The sequence below is a fragment of the Rousettus aegyptiacus genome, unplaced genomic scaffold (assembly GCF_014176215.1).
Source record: "Rousettus aegyptiacus isolate mRouAeg1 unplaced genomic scaffold, mRouAeg1.p scaffold_m13_p_4, whole genome shotgun sequence".
Lineage (NCBI taxonomy): Eukaryota > Metazoa > Chordata > Mammalia > Chiroptera > Pteropodidae > Rousettus > Rousettus aegyptiacus.
Genome location: NW_023416307.1, coordinates 141,887,446 through 141,910,107, shown reverse-complemented (window position 1 = coordinate 141,910,107; position 22,662 = coordinate 141,887,446). Strand labels below are relative to the sequence as shown.

The 22,662-nt window shown below is 38.4% G+C and overlaps 1 protein-coding gene across 7 annotated transcripts in view; it reads right to left on the bottom strand.

Annotated features, from left to right (window-relative positions):
* The window catches only part of RBMS3 (RNA binding motif single stranded interacting protein 3), a 1,178,968-nt gene that overhangs the window by 1,092,562 nt on the left and 63,744 nt on the right, over positions 1-22,662 (bottom strand). The gene's annotated exons all lie outside the window — the stretch shown is intronic.

Below are 22,662 nucleotides of genomic sequence, written 5' to 3'. Positions count from 1 at the left end.
ACCGACCACCATTTTCTGCTGGTATGAGCACTCTTTCTCAGCTCCCGTAAGCCCGTTCTTCCAACACACACCTACCCCGACACCCACAGGCATTGCATTTTGCTGGGAAAGGAATAACACGTTGCATAGCATTTCTCTGCGGCTGAAATGAAAAACAATTAACCCTACTCAATGAGAACCACCAATTTCACGAATGTAGTTTCTCCTATTATCTCTAGTTTAGGAAGGAGAACTGTACTGCTTCAGAGAGAGATCAACTTTCTCAGATTAGGTCCCCAAATGCATCTATTCAGAATATTAGACTTGTGAGGCGACACATCTATTCTGATCTCTTTAACAGAGGACATCCGGGGAGGTCAGCGACTTAACTAATGTCACGCTCGTCACAACAGACATGACATGAGAGCCTGCCTACCTCTCCCAACTCTTTTTCTTTCCCCCACAGTCCTTCCAAAGACTCATTATGCTGGGAAAGTGTTCATTTATATAAAAAATGTGTAAATAAACTTCATTTAATGACTATGAAATAGCACATTACAGAGTATTTCAGCTTAATCAAGAGGCAGTCTGTTCAAGTAACTCCAGGCCCTGAATATTCTGGCTAAGATTTCACTTCATGTCCTTAGCCACTGTTCTACTCTCAGCATCAGATGTGCTTGCATGCCATGAAGATAATCATTAGAGGGATTAGAGACACTTCTGAGTGCAGAAGAGTGACAGAGTAACCGAGATTGGCGTCCTCCTTGGCAACATCAATTAGACAATCCAAATTACAAGAGTGAAGCAACATCTTACTTCAAATAGAATGAAGTTGGGGGAAAAATATGCGTGACAAACATCAAGAAAAAAAGCAGCAGCTCTAATAATATCTTTATACAAAAACAAATCCCAAACCTTAACAAATATATCAGTCAATGTCCTTTTTTTTTTCTTTCTTTTTTTCTTTTCTTTTCTTTTTCTTTTTTTTTTTTTTTTTGGTCTAAGAACAGCTGAATGGAGTGGGAGTTTTGATGGGGACAAATGATTTCTATGATTTAGTTCTCTCAAGTTTATTTGTTCTGGTCATTTTCTCTCATTTATTCCTCACAGATCAATATCTGCCTTTAGTTCCTCCCCCACAATTTAGCAATCTGAAAGAGAATGAGTTTCTGCAGAAAAATTGTGACTCATGGGGGTGGGGGATGGGGCTGGGCATCCACAGCAGTTTTGAGTTCGGGGAAACCTTCCTGTGTGGTATTGATGTCAGCACGTCATCTGAGTTGAAGATCAAATATTTACTCGGGAAAATATAATTACTTTTTAATTAAGGAAGCTTAGACATGACCAAAATAACAGAAAGAAAAACATTTATGTTTTCTATTCGGTCTTAAGACAGTCTACTACAGAAAACTCATTTCCCGAAAAGACGGAGTTCACAATCACTCAACTATGTCATTCCGGGCATTTCTGGTGACCAGACGGATTACGCTGTGGCTAACGAGGGGTTTGAGAAGTTGCCTTCAGGGGAATCTCCCTGATGAACACAGTTTCAGTGCCTACTTTGCCCAGAGAGGCAGGGAGAGACCCAGTGAGAAAGAAATTAAAGAAACAGAGACACAGAGCGAGGGGATGGGGGAAGGAAGGGAAAGAGGGAAAGAAATTGAAAAGAAAAGTGGAAGCGACGACTTCCAGATGGGACAGAAAACACAAACACACACACACACATAGGGGGATGGCTGCTTCAGTGCTCTTACACACCTCCGCCTTCAGCTGTCACATTCTCTGTTTCCTGTCCTTGGAATTCCTGGTATTCTCTCACATCCTTAAAACCAGGCCTCTCACAAACCAGTATACACTGAGGAGACTAATCTTTCATTCTGATTGCTTTGGGGAGCACTGGCTTCAATTTTTTTTTCAGTCAACGTGACTATACTAATCTATAGTCTAAATGGTCATAATTTGATTCATAAATATTAAACTCACAAAGTAAGCAAATATAATCAGATGACTCCCTAAAATTCACTGATGCCTCCCCATTGCTCCAAGGGCATGGGCCAAATTTTCCAACCTGTTTTACTAAGCCCGGCAGGATCTGACCTTTGCTGACCTTTCCAGCCCGTGTTCTCACCTCACCCTCCTCACATCCCATGCTCCTGCCAGAACTGTGGACAACATCCCTCAGTTACTCAAACCCACCAGGGTCCCGTCTCTCCCAGGCCTCTCTGTAAAACCTCTACCACCTCTGCAAAATCCACACTACCTTTTCCCGTGGTGCACTTGCCAATCTAATCCCTGATTCTCAGTACTTATAGAAAAGCTTTTTCTAATTCCCATCCTCAACTCTGGTTAGCTGCCTTTCATAAACATTCCCACAGGTTAGTACAGTTGCCCCAACCACAGCACACCTGGGCAGACTGCAAACGCCCCCTAACTTGCCTCTCTCCCCGCTGTGAGGACTAGGGCGTATGTTTTATGTTTACTACTGTATGCCCAACCTCAATACTGAGGATGATGTTTAAAGAGTGCATATTTAGGGTCTCTGTAAGCCAAACCATTCTTTTTTACTTTGAGCATAACAAGGAGGAATTTTCACTAAGAGATATCAGTCAAAGGACTACATACTCCAAGTATTCCTTATGAAGTTCTACACCAAGCAATATCCATATGTCATGAGCACAGCTTCAGCTCACTGCCAAATGTAGGATTTTAAGGGTCAGAAAAGCTCTGGACCAGTATGGGTTGCTTAGTAATAGCGGCTGAATACTGAGGGATTCTGCTCTCAATTTTTGGCCAAGCCACTGCAGATAACAAGACAATTTGTCTGAGGTTGACTTTCTCGGGAAAAACCTCTAAAATGCTGAGATTTGAGTGCAAAAGGTTTATTGGGATCAATCCTGGCAAGAAGGGCAGAAAGTAGGATTAAGGCAGAAGGAGGAGCTGACCCGTGATGTATTCCCTACAGAAGTCTCTGGATCCTATAGGGAGTTCTAGGGCTTGGGTGGCCTTTTAGAGTGATCCTGGGCAGAGTGATTCCTTATGCAGTGAGCAGTTAGGAGAGAGGATGAGATCTGGGAGCTGTCGGCTGCCCACACCCAATATGAGAGGAGACAAGAGTACCTGCGTCCTGAAGGGGCATTTGGGTTGCACTCCACAGCATCCACCACTCTGTTTCAGGAGAGGGGCAAAGAGGTTCTGATTCCTTTACTGCTTTCCTTTGGTCAGAACTCATGGCCTTATCAATTACAACTTTGCCTCAATGGACAGACAATACAATGGGACAGATTTCTTCCTCACATTTTTATAGGGATATATCTGAAGAGCTAGGAAACATTTTTAAGATAGAAGCATAACTCTATCAAGAGACTTTTGGTAGTAGACATGTGAAGCTTTGGAAGGGGAGGGGTTGTGAAAACACGGAAAACTTCAGGGAAACTTAATGAAGAATGATAAACAATAGCTGTACTTTATTCATTCCATAGACTTCCCAGGAGAAGGGAACTGAATTGGAATGAATCTGGATGAATCAATCATGACGTTCCAGGCCCTCAAAGGGACTCTTCCTGAGGACCTATGATTACATGTATAGAATCTGGATGCACATTCCTTTAACTGAACTGAATGAAATCTTATGTGTAATTATTGCACTCATACTCTTATTCTAAAATAGTGAAGGTTTTAGTTCTCGAATATGCTAAGTTAGCCTTTTACAAGTAAATTAAAAAAGATGTCCCGGAGTGTGAAGATGAAAACAGGAGGTAAAGGAAATAGCAGGAAAGGGAAAAAAGGTCTTACAGGAAGCCTTGGGTGAGATACAGGAGGTGAAAGGAGGTGAAGTGGAGCCTTCTACTGCATTCTGGCCATGTCTGAGCCAGGGAAGAGAGCCGAGAGGTGTCTAAGAGGGGCTGACAGATGTGAGCCCCAGGAAGGCAGAAATCAATAATTCTGAGTCATAAAACCAGAAAGGCATTGAACGTTTGGATTGTGAAGCAGACCCAGAAAAAAAAAAAATACCTTGTGATATGCACAATGTCTGCCAAAATAAATAAATAAACGAAAAACCATACAAGCTACTTACTGCAACTATTGGGAAGGGAGGTCCTAGAATTACCTTGCTACTCACTAAAAATGTATATACCCTCTCACTAGTAATATTGTCCTTATTTATGGTGTTGTTTTATGTTAATGAACATAAAATTTTAAATGTTTTCATAGACTCATCTGGGTCTTTTATTGCCCACCCTTATTTCAAACATGATGCCTTACTATGGAGGGTTTTTAACACCAAATTTGTGTGGTTAGGAAGAAGCTATTATATGTACACAGATTTTATTAACGGTTGCATATGCATTCAATTGCAGCTTACAGAATACCTACAAATTCACAGAATTGACAATGCATGTGAACTACTGGACAAGGAGAATGGTAGTTCTAGCTCTGTCATTTATTAGCCTCGAGATCTTGCCAAATCTCCTTAATCACTGTAAGACAGAGCTATCTCATCTCTTAAATAATATAAGAGTGAATATAAAGCAGGCCCTGTCCATCTCACAAAGATTTCTAATTCAAAGGAGATTTTGTAAGTGAAAGTAGCTTGTAAACTTTAAGGTGCAATACAAACATAAGAAATTATTATGACATGTAGAGAGCAAGGAGTCTATTATAGAAAGAGCATGGAAAATACCTAGTAAAATTGGTGAGAAAAATATTTCAGATACAAGTTCATTTACATGTGGCTATTTTTCACCCTTGTAATAAAAGCTACCACAATAGGAAATATAGTAATAAATGAAATGCTTTTTACGCTCAAGATAGCATCACAAATAAGCTGTGCCTGGTACAATGATAGATAGATAGATAGATAGATAGATAGATAGATAGATAGATAGATAGATATTTACAAAGTATACTTAATATAGCCTTGCACTATTCTTAGGGTTTTGTATATGTTAACTCGTTTGATCATCATTGCAACTACAGGTACTAATATTAAAGGTAATATTAAGGTACTAATATTAAACCCATTTTACAGATGAGAATCTGTGACTCAGAGAAGCTACTTAACTCCTCAATGCTCACAGATATAGGAAATGGCAGATCCAAGTGGTCTGGCTCTTAAGCTAACTTAGTAATACACTGGAGTGACAGAAAATATCAATGCTAACCTTGAAAAGTTACAACCATAAAAAGAGAGTAGGAAGAGAAGGTCAGGGGAAAAAGATATTTTTTAAAAAATTACTATGCTTAATATTTTATTTGCCCTCTTTCAAGTGTATAAAACAACATGATTAAAATTAATCTTCTAGCCCATGAATGGTCCAAAAACCAAGAATCCATTCTCATAGACAGGTTTGTCCTTGGTGGCTCTGCTGCTTAATCTCAAATTGACCCATTCAATTCCCAATCGTTAATTAGCAACAATCCAATTTGAACCAGGGTAAATGGACAGTTTGGTCATGGCTACAGTCTGCCACCAGAACGTCTATAGCAACCATCCTAGACAAAAGAAATGACCTTGGAGCTTAGATCATTTATCTTTTAGAAAAGATGGAATATACAAATGGCCACTCCGTTAGGCCAAGGAGCTGTGTAATAATGAGCTCTCTTCTCCCATAGGTCAGAGTATAATACCTGGCCATTCAAGGCAGATAGGGCAAATCAAGCATCCTTTGAGCTTATGTGATCACAGAGGGGAAAAGTTCATGTTGAACTCTTTGGTTTCTGCCAGAAGAACTTTATTCCTTCCTCAAACGTGAGCACCTTCTCTGTGCCGGGTACTATGTCAGATCCCAGGAAACAGAATAAATATGACTCAGTCTTCACCCTGAGTTGTTCAGAACATACAAGGCAAAGTAGGTACATCAATCTCTGCCTGTGATAAATGCTATAAAAGAGAGAGAAAGAAAGTAATGGGAATATGGGGAAGGAGTATGTGGAGGTTGTTGCATCTTCTGGAATTATTTTCGAGTAAGATGTTTGGGATTTAGGGTCTAAACAGGTGAAGTGGGAGAGAAATAAAAATGGCCTCCACGATTGACTTCTAGCCCTTAGATCAGCTCAAATCAACATAAAAATAGTTTATAGTTCTAAGAAACTGGACTTGGGTTCATTTGTTCAAAAGCCCTAAGCAATGGTTTAAATTACTATTAGCGCCATCTGTTGGCCATAGTAGAACTTGTCATATGTTGGGCTGGCCTGAAGCTTTATCTAAACAAACTTTAGAAGTTTCGAAGTTGAAGACCAACTGTATATGATGGCATCATTAACGTAGAAGAGAAGGAAAGAATAGTGATTAAAAGTATATGAGGTTTGAGGTCAGATTGCATAGGGGTAAATCAATAGTATACATGATCTTTGTCAAGCCACTTATCTTGTTTAAGACTCAGATTTATTCTAATTTAAAATAGAAATAGACACAGGGGTGTAAAGTACAGCATAGGAAATATAGTAAATAATATTGTAATAACAATGTATGGCGTCAGGTGGGTATTAGACTAATTAGACCAGTAATGTCTAATCACTATGCTGTACACTTGAGATGGATATAATATTGAATGTCAACTGTAATTTAAAAATAAAATAAATAAATAAAATGAAATGAAAATAAAATAGTACCTATGTCAAGTAACTGTTTGAGGATTAGAATACACACAGCATGAACAAGAACGCTCATACACTAGTAGTGAAATATAAACTGACAGAATGATTTTGAAAAGTTGACTATTAATATCTATTAGTGTTGAATGTATATATACCCTATGATACAGACTTTCACTCTTAGGAATAGAGCCAACAGAAATGTGTAGATATGGACTTATTAATGATAGATATGAGAATTTTATATTGTTCCTATTTGTAATAATAAAAACCTGAAAATAATATAAATTTCCAGCCATGAAAAAAATAAATAGATAACAGACAGATCGATAGATAGACAAACAGAGAGACGGACAGACTATAGCATGTTCACACAATGAAAAACTATCCTGTAATAAGCTCAAGCAAACACTCAGAAAGATAGAATCTCACGAACAAAACACTGAGGAAAGAAATCAAACACCAAACAGAACATATGGTATGACTCCATTTAAATAATGCACAGAAACAGGCTAACTAAGCGATGTTAAAAAGTCGGGTTAATGATTAACATTGTTTGGAGGGCTAGTAACTGGAAAAAGTATTAAGGAAGCTCTGAAAATGCTGATGATCTTTCTTAATTTGGGTGCTGCTTATCTGAACATATTTACTTCATAAAAATGTATTAGGTTGTATGCTATCACTTGAGCACTTTTCTGTATGTATATTATATGTTACTACAATTTTATTTTAAAGTGATATGCTGCCTATATAACTCTCATACTACTCAAATGTCAAGACTTGCTATAAAGTTACAGTAATCAAGACAGTGTTGTTAGCAAAAGTACAGACACATAGTATAATGGACCAGAATAGAGTGACCGGAAATAGACCTACACAAATATGGTTAAATGATCTTTGACAAAAGAGCAAGGCAATTCAATAAAGGATATTTTTCAACAAATAGTGCCGGAACAACTGGGCATCCACATGTGGAAAAAAAAAAAAAAAAAACCTAGATGCATCCCTTATACCTTTCAGAAAATTAAGTCAAAAGGGATCATAGGCCAAAATGTAAAATGCAAAACTATAACACTTCTAAAAGAAAAAAACATAAAAGCATGATCCATGAAAAAAAAATTAGTGAACTTGACCTTATTAAAATTAAAAATTTCTCTGCAAAGGACACTACTAAGAAAATGAAAAGATGAGCCACAAACTTGGAGATTATTTTTGTAGAACACATATCAGATAAAGGTCTTATGTCCAAAACATAGAAAGAACTCTTAAATTTCAACAGCAACAAAAAATAAACCCAATTGAAAGAGTAGGCAAAAGATCTAACAGACACCTTACCAAAGAAGATATAAAGATGGCAAATTAGCATATGAAAAGATATTCTACATCATATGGCATTAGGGAACTACAAATTAAAACAACAATGAGATGCTCCTACACACCTAGTAGAATAACTAAAACCCAGGAAACTGACAATACCATAGCTGGCGAGGAAGCAGATTAACAGGAACTCTCATTCATTGCTGGTGGGAATGCAAATTGGAGGACAGTTTGTCAGTTTCTTACAAGGTTAAACATACAATTCAACGGTTGTGCTCTCAGGTATTTACTTGATTTAAAAAAATGATGTCCATACAAAAAACTGTACATAAATGTTTATAGCAGCTTTATTCACCTGGTAAAAACTAGAAGCAACCAAGATGCCCTTCAATATGTGAATGAATAAATAAACTGGCACTGTGGTATATCCACTCAATGGCATATTATTCAGCAGTAAAAAGAAATATGCTATCAAAACATAAAAAGATGTAGATGAATCTTGAATGCATTTTGCTAACTTAGGAAAAAAGCAAGTCTGAAAATTCTACAACCCATATGATCCAAACTATATAACATTCCGGAAAAGTCAAAAGTATAGCAACAGTAAAAAAGATCGTGGCTGCCTGCGGGTTGGAAGGGAGCGTTGAGAAGGAAATGCACAGGGGAATTTTTATGGTAGTAACTCTATTATGCACAATAATGTAAGAGTGGATACATGTCACTATACATTTGTCGAAACCCATATCACTTTACGGTAGAAAATGGGACCTTAATGCATTAAAATTTTTAGCAAATCATTTAGGAGGTTGTGAGAGCCCAGGATGGAATGCTAAAACTGACAAAACAACCTAACTGTATCACAAATGTACAAAACAGTCTCATTGTGGGTAGAGAAAAACAGTGCTGACCTGAGTAACTGTGAAAATGACTATGATCTATAAGACCAAAGTCAATATAAACTGTATATAAGCACTGTATGCCGGTTGATAACATTTTTTCCCAGGGGGTACAGAATATCAATCTTGATAACACTATAACTATGCAGTGGCGTTGAGTAATTAAGAAAATAAATGGCAGATGGTGGGAGCCAGGTTTCTGCCTATGGGATGGGATGTAACCAACAAACAAGGGGAGAGAACTCAAAAGATCCAGGTGGTAACAGCTTAGCACTGGGGACTCTATGAACTGATGTTTAGCTTAAGATAGATGCAAATGGTTACATATAGAAATAGTTATAAATATTTGTATATATACAGATTTGTTTATACACATATATGTCCTTGCTCTGTCAGCTTAGAGGGCCTTAAAGAAATAACACCCCAGAAACCGAGCATCCAGATCTTGGTTTCTAATATCGTTCTCCAATTAAAGGAAACAAGGATTCTTAGAGAAATGGCTGGTTCTAGGACCAGGGTACAAAATAGGTAAGATAAGCTTGGACCATTTTGTAGTGCTAGACAGTGAGAATAGGCTCCAAAAACTTTTAAAACACACAAGATTAATAGGAGTATGTTAAAAGCAAACAGAAGCAAACTGAAAGGCCTCCCAATGACCAGAACATGGATGATTTAAGCAACAAAATCAAGTATCACCAGGATATAACCAAGTTATAAAATAAGTAACCATGAGTCCGTACTGATATAACTACTTTATTTATTAAATAATAAATAAATAGGGGATAATATCTAAATCTCCTGTGTAAAAAAAATTCCAAATAATTTATGTAGATACTCCTCATTCATAAACGTAGGCTGCATATAGTGGCTCCCTTCCAAAGAGTATTGTATGGAGAAGGGGGAAAAGTATAACTTCACAGTAGAGAAGTCTGACAAACAATACCTCAGTCAAGTAACCAAAGTTAACATCGGCAATAATAAGTCATGCTGAAAAGATGCACCTTGATATAATGTGATGAAAATGGTACTTGACTTCTGTGCTCTTCCTCCCCAGACCCCATAATCCCAGTCTAATCATGAGGAAAACATCACAGAAATCCCAACTGAGGGACACTCTACAAAATTCCTGACCATTACTCCTCAAAACTATCAATGTTGTCAAAAACTAGGAAAGTGTGAGAACCTGTCACAGCCAAGAGAAGCCTAAGGAGACACAACTGATAAATGTAATGTGGTAGGCATCCTGGATGAAATCCTGGAACAGAAAAAGGTAAAAACTGAATAAATAAGCGAATCTGAATAAAGCATAAACTTCAATTTTTTAAAATGATTTTCTGCTTTGAAAGCTCTCTGCATAGGACCTGGTGCCCCGATATGTTAAGTATTAGAACTTCATGAGAATGAAAAAGAGGAGGAAGAATTAAGTGGAGGATTATTTGGAAAGGGAGTGTGAGGGTTATAAATTCTACTGTTAAATTCATATAGAGATATTTATCAGCTCAATAGGTAGTCATTGAAGCCATGACAAAGTATTTGCTACAGGAGGCTTCTACGTATAGAACCTGGGGAAAATATTATATGCAATGGAGATAGAGGATTAATTTGAAAAAGAGACTTAACGAGAGGTGGAAAGATGAACAAAATAAGATCATGGTTCCATAACAAAGAAAACAGTGTCTCCCCAGAAGGATGGTGTCAAAAGTTTTAATGCTACATAACATCAGGACAGATGAAGACTATATACAGTCCCACAGATTTGTCTGTGACCTCGGCTAGGTCTGTTTTAGAAGAATGAAACTCAAGAGAGTAAAGACAGTGAGACATGGACCACTGGAGCCATGAAAGGAAGGGGGGGAAATGTGACACGACATCAAGATGAAATAGGTGGTAGCAACGTCTTTATTATAATATTCAAGATTTGAGAATTTTTTTAATAATTTGAATCAACAGTGGAAAGGAAGCAATAGAAGCTACAGGAAAGACAGGGTAACTGACAGAATAAGGTTTGTAAGGGGCCATAAGAAGAAATGATCCAGTTCTCAACTGAAGCACTTAGCCTTGGAAAGGAGGGTGAACCCCCTTCCTCTAAGACAGGAAAGAAAGAAGCAAGAATGACTACCAATGCAGCTTGCTACTGATGATTTTGATGATGACAAAGATGATATTGATGATGATGATGATGATGATGATGATAATTATAATGATAGTTACAGCAAACATTAAGCTATTCCCATGTTCTTTACTTACATTGGATGCCTCATTCATAGGATAACTCCAGAGGGCATGTACTACGGTTACTTTCATTCTACAGATAAAGAAATTGAGTTTAGCTAGGTTAAATAACTTGCTCAACCTGTTAAATGGCAGAGCTTTATTGCTTCCCACCCCCAACACTCTCCTCAAAATATATCAGACCTCATTCCCCTCTTGGTAGCAGCAGTGTATTTAAAAGGTACTCTTCCAGTACACAAACCTGGGTCTAGGAAATAAAGGGCACTCTGGTCTACCTGTAATGTGCTAGGGAGCTGTGTGTACTTCACATGTCATTCCTGAGACTCAGTCTCTCATCTGTGGAATGAAAGACCAGGACTAGATGAATCGTTTCAGATTGTTTCCACCTCCAACATTCTTTGATCACTTTTAAAAACCTAGAGCACATTGAGAAGAGTGTACTATCTAACTCTAAAATCTTTCATAGTTTTTAAAGTGAAAAATGTGGCTCATTCACTCCAGGAATCAGTAAATTTTTTTCTGTAAAGGGCCAGATAATAATTACTTTAGATTTTTCAGGCCAGATAGTGTCTGCCATTACTACTCAACTCAGCAATCATAGTAGTGAAAGCAGTCATAGACAGTATATAAACGAATGAATGTGGTTTTGTTTCAATAAAACTTTATTTACGAAATTAGGCTGAAGGCTGGATTTGGCCCATGGGCTGCAGTTTGCAGACTCTTTCAACTTGGAAGCTATGGCCATTGATCGCCCCTTTCTCCTGTTAACTCAGAGGATGACTTCAAATGAGTCAGTTATGCTTGCTTCAGATCAGTAAGCTAGAGATCACAGAAAACAAAGGCATTTTACCTTACTGTGACATGAAGAAGCAAAGCTATAAAAGAGATAATATAACACTGAAAACAGATTTAGGGATATCACGCAGAACAGCTAGGCCAGCTGTTCTTTCTTTCCAGTGACTATTAAATACAAAAAAAAATTGGGATTAAACTGCACCAAGTGTTATTTAACTTAAGAAAAAAAAGAGAGGAAAAAAAAAAGGGTGAATGAACAGCTATGAAATATTATACCACACGCTACAGTAAAGTGGAAGATTCGACTTCTGTGGGTATCTTGAAGAACTGAATAAATAATGATGTCTTAACGATCATCAGGAATAAGTCCAAACAGGAATTGATGGGAAGGAAGTGGACTTGGGGCCCTCTTTCCTTGGCCTATGAAACCCACCTGGTGGCATCCAAAGTACTCCTTCAACCCATTCTGACGTCCCCATTTACATTTGAGACACTGTGATTCCAGGAATAATGACCCCATCCTCACCTCTTGAGATAAGCAGGTGATCTAGTCTAACCCAACCAAGTAAACGGATAAGAATGACCCTCAGGCCCTTCCTAAAAAAAAAAAAAAAAAAAAAAAGAACAGGGCATATTCACTTTGTCAGGACCCGGCATCCTGTGGTGGACTGGAGGCCAGGATCTGCTGGCACCCATCTGCTGCCGTGAGGGAAGCCGGACTCTGAATGATGCCAAAACACCAAGGAGGACAGGCCAAGAGAATCGCCAGCAATAAAGTCAGAGTCCTAATGACACCATGGCCTTCTGGATGAAATATCACTTGAAGCCTGCCCTACCTTTGGCCTTTGAGAGTCACATGAGACATCCATCCTCTTTGTTGTCTAAGCCAGTTTGAGTTGGTTTTAGTGCTACTTTCAAAAGAGTACATCCTAACTGATACATTGTCTCGCCCTGATTTTTATCTATAGCATGCCTTGGGCAAGGAGATAAAATGAATGTTTAAATAGGCTCCTAACATTTTTATCTACTTCTAAATATTTTCCTAAACTTTAAATTGTTTTGAAAGCACAATCATCAAATGATCACCTGTGTCGTCCTGTGGTTCCGACCTGTGTCAGCAACTCATTTCTTCCACAGCTTCTGAAAGCAAAAGACAGACTAACTTGAAGTCCTCTGCCCTTTTAATCGGATCAGGTATAAATAATCATAATTCAAAGTCCTTTTTGCAAAGCGGTTCTGTCTTCAAATCTCTAAACTTTTACCACAAATGGCCTCTAAGAGAAAACTATAGGAATGAAGCTATACACACACTATTTCTAGCTCCTAGAGAACCCCATTTAAGGATAAGAAACAAGACATTAGGAATCTTTGTCTTAGAGCACCAGAAAAGAGATTTCTACTTTATTCAGGAAAGAAGGGAAAAGGTAGAAAATGGTAGGTTATGTTTCATTCATTCTTTCCATTCTATTTTTTTGTTTCCTCCAGGAACTAAAGTATCACAGGAAATTTCTAGTGTTCAGCATATTGGATACTTTACATGAACATAAAAACAAGAGCGGGACAACCTACTGACCATTGTAACATTTCTCTCTCGCTAGCCAGCAGCAAAACAAAGATAATGTATTAACCAGCCTCCCCAAACCATTCATCTTCTCAAGATATGCTAGATTCTTAGCCTGGAAAGATGCACGATGGTGAACATCCATCTTTTATGTGTCATTGAAACAAGGCTACTACTTGAAACACAAAGTCGTCCTTTTTTCCTTCACTACTACTTAGTAAAACTTTTCCAAATGGCATGCCCTCCTGAAAACTCCACTATAGATAGAACAGGCCCACTACAAAAATATGCATTTATCTACGTGCTCAGAATGTAAAGGGAGTCAAGTAGGTCAAATGGAAAGCAAACAAAAAAGCCAATGAAAAGCAGATACAGGGACTTTAAAGGCATTGCATGGATCTTGCTTCTTATTTAAGTTATGTGTCTGATGAGCCTTCTTGGGATTCTATGCCTGTGGGAGAATTTAAACAGTGGAAGGGGAGGGCAAACAGTCCCAAAACATCAAAAGGTGCCTTGGAGACAATCCCAGTGAGTCTCTCAGATCCTGGCTGCAGCTTCTGCTTTTACTTGTCTTGATCTATTCATCCTCTTCCCTATCATACTAGTTTCTCCCTCATCTCTTCCAAAAGTAAACCCGTCTACAAATTTCACTATCTTCTGGTGCCCATGGGGTTTGATATCCCATTAGCATGATTCATGTATTGTTTTTTCCTTCCTATAGAACACAGGAGAGTAAAGTTATAACCGTTATTCTAAGCAAGGAAGGCCAAAAGCCATAGTGCCCTTTCTTAAAAGGTACCTACATGCTCACTTTGAGAAGGAAGAAATAACATTTGCAAATACCTTGCTGGAAATTCTTTTGTATAGGAATCCTACCTGTTTTACATTTATTTCTTACTAAATAGATTAGAGAAGAACTTTCTCTTTCATATACCCCCAAAAAAGCCATATGAGAACATCATGGGTCAAAGTCACACTGGATTAGGTAGGGGTTAAAATTAACTCCAAGAATCCAGTCCCCTGACACCAAGAAAATTATAAAAGTTCTGGGATGTCCCTTCTCCCTTGCTGAAGAAAATATTGATCAACTACCTGGAGCCCTGGCTGTGAGATTCCCTTCTGTCATTTCTGGTCCCTGTTGCTCAGGGAGCACACCAACTTCAGGTGCCTGAAACCTCAGAATTACTGAAAAGACCCACCCTAGGGGGGAAATCTGAAAGAATTTGGAGAATTATCCAAATACTTGGTGAGAAGTGTCCCTGAACCATGTGGAACTGTTCACTATCCTGAAATTTCTGCTCACTCTGAAAGCAACAGAATCGAAGAAAGGCCCAGTTCAGAACATAGAGGTGCCCTAAATTGGTTTGTAATTCCTCAGGCTAACACCCCTCTTAATTAACCACATCTCTAACTTCAGCCCTGCTAATGACCATGTACTTTTCAAAACTCTACACAGAGAGTCCAGAACGAATCCTGTCCACTCAATAAAATATATGTATGTCAACTTTTTGGAAATTCTTTATAAGGTCAAATTAACTATTAGTAGCAATCCTTTCCTGTTACAGAACAAAAGAATATGTACTGAAACAACTAGAAGTTTCAGAATCTCCTTGCAATCAACGGTTCATGAAAATAAGGATAATGATAATACAAGCCTTACCTGGTGACTGGAAGCATCAGCCTACTTCGAAAATCCAAACAAATTAATATCATTACACAGTTAAGCAGCTCCAAGCAAACTATGCTGGTGCTGACCTTCGTGACCAGGTAGTGTTCCGTTGCAGCTGAATAACTAATTTCCCAAAGACCTGCAAAGGATCATGGGTATCAAAGCCATAAATTGGGGGTGAAGGCAGGGCTGATCTATAAGCAGGGTATGGAATAGAAGCCAAAGAAATACAGACACATACGCACAAACGTAGCACATATAATCTTATTCAACTTTACGTTCTATATTCATAACACTTCAATTCTTTTTCCTTCGCCCTTGTTATGAGTGAGCACACAGCTTTCCTCAACACTTTCCACACATTTTCCATATAAATATTCTATCTACCTATCTGCCTATTTAAATAGCTATCCATTCTTAGGACACATGGCAACTGTTCTACACACACACACACACATACACACGCACATGTGTTTGCATATCTAATATATCCCTTCTTCTCCTTGCAAAGAATGAAGCAACTTCATATAGAAACCTGAATACAATGGGAAATGATAAATATTTCCGTTCCTAGTCTGCATCTATCTCCTCATCTCCACGAATGAGCCAATTGTCAAAGGTGGTTTCTTTACTTGCTCTCATTAAAGACAAGCGCAAGTATAGCCTTTTCCAAACATAGCTCTATGTTCGAATCTCCAAGGGGATCTTCTAAAGAATATTAGTACCTGGGCCTCACACTTAAGAGATTTTGATGTAATTGGTCTTTTAAATTTAAGGACAGATGAACTTGCATTTGAGTCCCTTCTCTATCACTATGAGTTACTTGGGTAAGTTACTTAAATTTTTCTGTCTCAGTCTTCTGATCCGTACAATGGAAATGGTATTAACTGAGAAGGTTAGAGCCACCATATACAAACCCCCCAGCATACCCTGGCAAATGCTACACCTCCAAAAATGGCAGCTTATTATTATTTATACTCACAATTCTTCAGGTTCCCTGACAGTAAAATCAAACCCACAGTAAAAGAGAAAGCTATGTGGCCTTTAAGGATTCTAACATGCTTGAAAAATGCCATGGTGTTTAGTAACTATATCCATGAAAAATTGTATACAGTATCTAAAATATTATTGTGACATCTTAAAGATTTTAGTGCTAAACAATGATACGCTTGGATTCTTTTATTTTATCACACATTTCTTTTTATTAAATGTCTTTATCTAATTTAACACAAGTATATTAACTGGCTGGGTTATTATATGACCGATACTTTTAACCACAACACAGTATAATAGAAAGCTCTTTAATGTTTATTTAACAGTAGAGCATTACTTATGTATAAATGAAGCCTGAAATTAGTGTTGTATAATGATGTTGTTTCTTATGTTTATTTTTCTAAGTTACATATGAAATTATGCTGTGTACAAATTTGAGTAGATATAAGCTGGACACATTACCAAGATACTATTAAGCTGTCATGGTCGGATAATCCTCAGTAGCATCTCATTTGTGTGGTGTCTTGCTACCAAATGCCACCAATGCAAAATGTGTGACTGCAAAAAAATCAAATAAAAACAGGGAGACATTCATGTGCAAATGTGGCGAAAGAAATCTTCATTTCAGTACATTGACCTGAATTAGAAACCAAATTTTTTTCTCTGAAGCGATCCCACATTTCTAAAAGCATTTCCCTCTAGTAGAAGAATTCCAAAGAAAAAGAGGCAAAAAGAGGTACATCACAGGTCCTGTCTTCTACAGGATGGCACAGTCATCTTCCTTTTCACAGAAAAAGTTCCAGCCCTGTTACTAAAAATGAAAGCAAAAAATTCATGGGAATAGAAGGTCTTGCTGGTACATGGAGTATGAGCGCCCAGATCCATGGGAAAGGGAGCAAAGGAGAGCAAGTGCAATTATTTTCATTCTCAGTCTTCCTGTTCCAGATATTGGAAAGAATAAAAGAGGTATTGGAAAAAGTGCCTGGAGGCACCACCCCCAAACGTTTTAAATTACTATTCTGAACATTCGTTAACCATCAAAAATATGCTATGCTGAACACAGTCTTTGGTAGATATCAATCAAAAGCACATTTTCTCACAAATGAGCAGGGGAAAAAGCCCCAGCTCTGGCATCTTTGTTCCTCCCGAGTCTTTTCTCTGGGAAAATATTGCTTTAAATTGCTGTTTGTTCTCATAATGGACTAGTGTCTTTGAGGTCTTTACTGCTTAAAGTGCTCTTAATGTACAGTCAATATACATGTAAGGTTCGCGCTGATTATATGCAGCTCAAAGGATTTCAAAACATCTCCCCAGAATTCCCACATGAGTTTCCTGGAGGCTGATTTTCAACAGAGCACGACGGAGTCTCCTCTTGGTTATGGATTTCCCACAGAAGCGGGCTCCATCAAAGGAGAGCTCACTAATGTGAGAGGGGTCTCTCTAATGTCACTGAACCGCCGGGCAGAAGAACAAAAACCAGCTACTCACAGATACGGGACATGTCACGCCAGGCATTAAGCACCGCTCTCACCCTTTCCTCCTGTGCTTTTGTGCCCATTTTTTCTCGTGGTTTCGCTCCTTGTGTTTTTGTTTCAGAGGTCCTTGGCCTCCTCACTTGGAATTTCTGCTACATTCAATGAGCTTATCTGGTGCGTGGCTTTCTTGTCCCCTCTCCAGCATCTGATAGGGTTAACTCTTAAAAGTGTCCACACTCCATTCCATACCACGCACACTTCTCGGTCTCTGTCCACATGTGGCTGCCTGCGGGGGATCCACATCAGCCACGTCCCATTGCACCCTGTATGCCCGTTCCTTTGGGGAGAGCTCAATCATTCTTACAGCATTAATTACCATCTATCTGCTGATGGCCCCAGCTCACATCTCCGGCTTAAATCTTCTCAATCCCAGATACCTAACGTGGGAAATAACTGCCACAGAAAACACATGGTCTAATTCAACAGGGTAAAGAGCAGGCAGGAAACGCTCTCTTCTACCTAAAACTGGAAACTGGAAAGTGGCTTCCTAAAGGACAGAGTGATGATCAGAGAAATAAACCATCTAACAAGAGAGATTCGTTTTTTAAGATTTCTTTTCGTAATCATCCTATCCCAATTTGTAAACACGGCTTCAAGTTCTGGATTGTGCTTTGACTGGTTTATCATTTTAAACACACACACACACACACACACACACACACACACACGCCATTGTATTTTGCTCTGGAGGTCATTTGATCTCATGTCTTGGAACATCAAGACACACTCAACAGAAGCAGCCTCACTGATCCTAGTGGGAGATCAGGCTTAACAGTAAGGAAAAATCAAAAGGGATGGGGAACTAGTCTTGTTTTCGGATAAAGGAGCAGAAACCTAGAAACATTATTTGGGTCCTACCCCCATAGCTTTTTTCAAAATAATGGATACTGAAGGTCAAAGTCAGGAACCCGAATAGCTGCAAAAGCCCAGGAGCTCACTGATCAACCCCGAATGAGGACCGTGGCACTGTGCTGACACATCTTCCACTATCTGATGGCGTCTGTCTTGGGTTTTGTCCTATTGCAATATATCGTGCATTTGTATAATGAAATTCTTGAAAGTTCACCTTTGGTCCAGTGTGTCATGGGATATTAGATCTGGCCAGGTCAAGAATGAATTCTATTATCTTCTTCCTCCAGCTTCAACACAGCCTGCTTCCTCACCTACTTCAGGTATTTGTTCAAATGTCACCTTTCAGGCAGACCTTTCCTGATCTCACTGTAAAATTATTAGCCCTTTACTCCCAGCAATCCCCCTTCCCTGATTTACTCCTCTCCATGGCACTTATAATCTGACTTACTATAATTTTTATTAATGTATTTGTCTGCCTCTTCTTTCTAGAATATAATATTGGTCAGGGTAGAAATTTTTCTGTTTTTTTTTTTTTTTTCACTGTTCTATCTTCAGTATCTAGACTAGTACCCAGCCTATAATAGATGCTCAGTAACATGTGGGTCAGATGAAAGAATTAATCCTTGATGACTAGATGTCAAGCATGATGTACCCATCTGGGTCTTTTAGCTGCAAATGGAAGAATGATAGAACACAGGGAGCCAAAAGGTCCACAAGATTAAAAAAAAAAATTGAACCCATTTACTTCTCCTGATAATGAAAGCTCTCCACATGCCTCTGATAATGGGATAAACCACTGTTTAAGAGATGTGTGTTATTACGGTGACATAAGTCAAGAAATGGAGAAGATGGGATGGAGTAATAACTATACAATTTGGGGAAGAGTTTGCTTCTTCGAGATGTATTTAAGACGCTACCTAGCCGGCTACCATGGGACAGCAGCCAGCTTAAACACATGACCTGATGTGTAAAGTTTTACAAACCAGACTGTCTTCTCTGAAGAAACCTTAGAGAGAACCCAGAGAGAACTCAGGGCCTTAGTGCCAACCAGGCTGTGAACCACACTGCCTCATGTGCTCTGTATGGTACATACGATGGTGCATTTGTTGCTTACTCTATCTCTGAAATCATCATTTCATTTGACAGATTATTTCAGAATACCTACCAGGTACAAAGCATAGTGCCTGGTGTCAAAGAAGAGAGAGCAGAGAATCAAGTCCCTACCATCAAAAAAAAAAATGAGTTATTGTGTGGTATGTTGAGATGGCTGGCCTTGTAGGAGCCTCTGAGTTTTATCTGAGTCAGGGGGCCTATATAGTACAATCCTGGATAGGAGAACTGTGCCTTTCATAACTGCTTCCACCGGTCTCTTTAAATTTTTATCTATGGTTGCATGTCACAGAAATTCTAGAGACAGTTATTTCATCAGTATTTAGTTATAAGAAAGCCATATACTATAATCAGCTAAGGCTTTGCTCGCATTTGTGACCCTAAGCCTTCTAGAAAATTAATACAATTACAGACATATCTCATTTTATTGCACTTCACTTCACTGTGCTTCAGAAACGTTTATATATATATAGCAAGACCCTCCACCAGCAAAAAGATTATGACTTATACTTTATTGCGACACTTGCTTTATTGTGGTGGCAGTCTGGGACCAAACCCGCAGTACCTCCCAGGTATGCCTGTATGCTAGTAAGCACTCGCTAATGTGTCTGAACCATTAGATTTACTATCCCCAAAGGCAACAGACAATCTTCCATTTTATAGGAAGCTGGCATAACACCTATGGTTACCATCTCCCCCAAAATAAGACTACCTACCAAGTAGAGCAGGTCACATTTGAAGGAAGCAGTTATTAGAACATTTCGAACCAACACACAAAAGATGGAAAAATGTTAACTAAGAATCATTTTGAACAAAGAGTTGGGGGAGGGTGCAAAATGACTGAAGACAGATTAAATCTGAACTTGCATCCTGGGTGCCAAGTTGGAGGCCGGAGCCAGAAAACAGAGTTAGCAGGAGCTGCAATAGGTCAGCACCATGTTGACATTCGCATGGAAGGTACTGCTTAGAGGGAAGGGGGGAGACCATTACAAGCTATTCTTCTTAGGATGTCCCATGTGGTTTGGAGCATCTTATTGAGCACATATCAGGAGATGAGAGGTAAACGAAGGAAAAGTAACAGGAGTTGCCTATGACACCTAAAAAAAATGGTTTAAATAGTACATACTAATCAGAGAAATGAGAACAAAGTAGAGGGGACCATGTCTGCAAAGAAAGCATGCAAAGCAAGAATGTTTGGGAGGTCAGTACCCTCAGTTAACAGGTTCTACTAAGTCTACCTGCTAGAATCAAGATTTCTCCTCCAAGGAGGAAAAATAAAACAAAACCCTAACATTATATTGTGGACAGAGTAAACCTGAGTGCAGTGAGGGTGGAGAACGTCTTCCTGAAGGGAGATTTTGACAAAAAAGAGAAGCTAAGATTTCCTCTGATTTCCACTAAGTTATGTAAAACCTTAAAAAAAAATCGTACAGAAGAAACCTCACAATAATCCTCATCTGCCATCTTGTGCAGAGGAGGAAGAAAACAAATCGAACTCCAAAAACTTTTTAAACAGATAGTAAAATTTTAACCTTATGTTTCTGAAATACTAAGTAGTACTATGTTCCTGAAGTACTAAGTAGTACTTGCTACCTGGCATGTCAATACAGAATCAGTACAATTTTTAAATTTAATTCACAAAAAAAGAAAAATTGATCACTTCCTAAAAAAATACAGGAAGAAATACTAGCAAGAAAAACTTCTTTTAAATGTGTTTGTGCATTAATGTAATTAAATAAAAAACATGGTACAGGGGAAATGGTTCTAGTATTAAAAATTGTTTTTTCAAAACCTTACCAAACAGTGTCATAGAATCCAAGGAACTTAAAGGACTTAACCTTTCTGCTTGACCCATGGCGGAATTAAATTATATCTTCCCCAACCTGATTTCTTCCATGAAATCTATTCTGTTTAGGATGAAGGTCAAGTACCAAGTGAGAATGATTTAGTGCTGTTCTTCAAATCCAATTCCATAATCATACTTTTGTCTCAAAATAACAGCTGGACATCAAAGATGAAAAGAAAAAAAAAATTCAGTCTCATTCTCAAGAATATCATGAGGCTGGAATACGACCATTTCAGATCTTATCATCCTCGAGTACAAATAGAATTTTCATTCATCAAATACTAAGCAAACACAGAGCCCACTGCTGGCTTCACCGTTTTTTAGCATCTCACCTTTTCACACAGAGCAGCACTTCCCATTGCTATCTTCCCTTTCTCAAAAGACTTCTTATGAAAAAACTGCAGTGCTTACATTAAATTCTTTTATTTTCTTTTCTGTCTATGTATAATCATCACTTGACTCCAGAGAAAGCAAAATTCAACAAACCCTGGTATTACCAAAAATACTTCAAGAACAGGCAGGACCGAAATAGCACAGTGGACAAGCAAAGCAACTGTTTGGTCCTTAATACAAATCTAACAGCAGCTTGGAGTGAGAAGAGAAGTAATCTTTACTGCTTATTACCTGTGCAGTGATCAGAGGTTTGGAGGGGGGAGATGTCATTTAAGTAGCTGCCTTAAAACAAAGTTTGAGCTAGGCACAAAGATTGTGTGCTAAAGGAGTTTTCTCCCCCAGTTCTCCCTTCTAAAGCTCTTCAGAGGTACACCATAGATTAAAATTATTCTTCATGGATAAGTTAGGGTTTGAATTAAATACTCCTGTAAAGATGCATTAACCAACATAAATTAATTGAGTACCTACTATGTACTCTGCTTTTTGTTACGGTCTTTACAAAGTAATAGAGGAAGCGTTGTTCTGTTTAAGAAATCTACAGACTAATTGCGGTAATCAGATACTTTGCTGTCAAAAGCTAGATTACTCAGCAAAACAGCAAAACATAAGTGGTTGTCAGGTAGCACACTATGTAACATATGGGTTGTGTGTTTAAGAAGTAGTACAAATTTAAAGCAACATGATGCCATCATGAACCGGGCAGTTAGAGGTAGACCTTGAAATAAGGTTAAAAGTTTTGACAGCTTTAGAGAAGAACAAAGAACAAAAGATTTGGGAAGAAGTCACATGAACAGAGCCTGAATGCAAAAAGGCCTAAATTCCATTTGAGAAGCAAAAGCAGAGTGCAATTGGCTGGGTATGCTCTTCTGAAGACAGTTCAAAGTTGAGGT